Source organism: Phaethon lepturus, unplaced genomic scaffold (genome assembly GCF_000687285.1).
Source record: "Phaethon lepturus isolate BGI_N335 unplaced genomic scaffold, ASM68728v1 scaffold4667, whole genome shotgun sequence".
NCBI lineage: Eukaryota > Metazoa > Chordata > Aves > Phaethontiformes > Phaethontidae > Phaethon > Phaethon lepturus.
In genome coordinates this window covers 90,205-92,604 of record NW_010551036.1, presented here as the reverse complement: position 1 = coordinate 92,604, position 2,400 = coordinate 90,205, and positions in this window count along the sequence as shown.

Below are 2,400 nucleotides of genomic sequence, written 5' to 3'. Positions count from 1 at the left end.
CCCCAGCCCTGGAAACATTCAAGGTCAGGTTGGACGGGGCTCTGCACAACTTGATCTAGCTCAAGATGTCCCTGCTTATTGCAGGGGGCTTGGACTACATGACCTTTAAAGGTCCCTTCCAACCCAAAAGCTTTTATGATTTTATGATTCATTCATAATTACATTAGTCAACTCCAAAGACAGGAAATAAATCACACAGGTCTGATGCTGTTCTGTGCATGGGTTCTGTGCAAGGACTTTGAAAGCTAACTATTACAGAATGTAATTTTACAAGAGAAGGCACTTCCTTAGAAATACCTGCTACTGGATTTTTTCTTTTCTTTTTATGGAGAGCAGATATAGAAATCTGTAAAGGCCTAGCACTGTTAACTGAGTTCTGTTCTGCCTCCTGCAATGCCAACATATTGTTCGGAGTTCCAAGATTAAAATTCTCATTAGTGTTTATAGTGATGAAGAAGAACATAAAATCAGAACCAGGCCTTACACAGCTTATACTTCAAACTAGCTTTTGAATAATGATGATGATGTCACTAAGAGAAGTCTTTATGTAAAAATGGCTATAAGTGGCTCCATCTCAATTGTATTTCTGCAGGTTTTCAAGCTAGTGAAAAGACTACTATACTTGGGGGGATGGGGGAAGCCATCAGTTGTCCCTTCCTTTCTTCTTCCTATTCACTATGAAAGGAAATTCATCTACAATTAGAGCAGCAATTCACAGTTCTGGTTAATGTGTCACATTGTTCCCATCTCCATAGACCACCAGTACAAACCCCAAAGGTTTTGGGAAGGACTGACAATACTGAAGTGATGGAGATCAGGCAACACTTTCAATAAAATGAGTCAACTCAAAAGTATGTAATTGAATTACAGAGAACCAGACTTCTGTCAGTCTCCCATTGAAACATAAATACACATTCAAGTAAGAGAAAGACGACATTTAAAGGAACACACATAATTGCAAAGATCATTGATGCTTATTACAGCACCTGCAAGAGAGGAGATATAGGAGATATTTACTGTGATATTTCAATACAATCAGAAATCCACTGAATTCAGCTTTTTCATTATCTGCTTTGATTACCACAGGGTGATTTGGCTCAAAGTCTAGTGCTAGATAATAATCCTTGTTTTTTTAAAAAAACAAAATTTCTGTTACTAGTCCTGTTGGGAGGAAATGTTAAGACCATGGATTGCTTTCCACTTATTTCTGCTATTGGAATGAAACTCCACATTCCTGAGAATACAAAAAAAACCTGAAATGACAGTCCATTTCTCCCTTTTTCATAAAGTGGCCCTAGGCAGATGACAAACTGACAGACTGGCACAGCATCATGCCTGGAAAGGAACTATGTGGATGACTGAGTTGTTCTTTGGATAGTTTTAGACTTCGAGAGAGAGAGAGCGCATGCACCATTTTCTGAACTGCCTCTGCAATAGCTCTTATTCATCTATTCAACATTTCCTCTCAATTTCTTTCAGTGATATATTGTAGATCACTACCCAACCTTGACAGCTCAGTAATAAGTCAGAGAACTATGTTTCAGAATCCCACTCTTCCACAGAAAAAAAAGACCAGCTTCAGCTCACTTAGGAGATTAATAGCTCTGCTGAAATTCCACACTGCTGAAAGTCACCTAACCAGGTCATACATGCTGTCATTAGGAAAAGGAGTTTCCACTTCAGATCCTTCAGAATCCTCCCAGGGATAGCAATCATTTCTTTTCAAAAGCTTAAAGTGCATTCATGTGACAACAAAATAAAACAAACAAATAAAAAACCCATCACCAAAAAAATCCAAACAAACCAAAATGAAAACTGCTGAGATAGCAACACTGAAAATGCATCTAGTAGAGACTGCCTTTCTTTAGAGGACAAAATGCATCAGGCTCTGAATGCCAACTGAGTAGTTATAGTCCTTTTAATCATCACAGTGTCAGCAACTCATTCCTGAGCTTAGTTACAGGGGGTGTTTTTCAGTTCTGCAACAAATCACGAAACAGAACTTCAGTGAGTTCTCTTTGCTATGAGAGCACTGGGATTTTGTGAAACTGAAGGAAGAGATTATACTGTATGTAACAGTCTGGAAGAGGCCTTACTATCACTTCTTTGTAAATGGATAGAATCCCATTGCTGGCTTCTTTTGCTCATTTCGGTAAGGCATTACAAAGCATAACAAACCACTACAGACCGGTGCAAGTATCAGTGCAACAGCAGGGACACTTAAAAGTAGGAGAGAAAAGACTGCATTCATATATCATAGCATAGATGCCATGAACTGTTCACCAGCAGAATTCTTCAAGGCTGATAAATGTGTGTAGTATGCTGGAGTGTGTATGAACAGTTGAAGACAACTGTTGTGGCAAAAGTGATCCATGTTGTGCAGTAAAAAAAGAGGTTTCT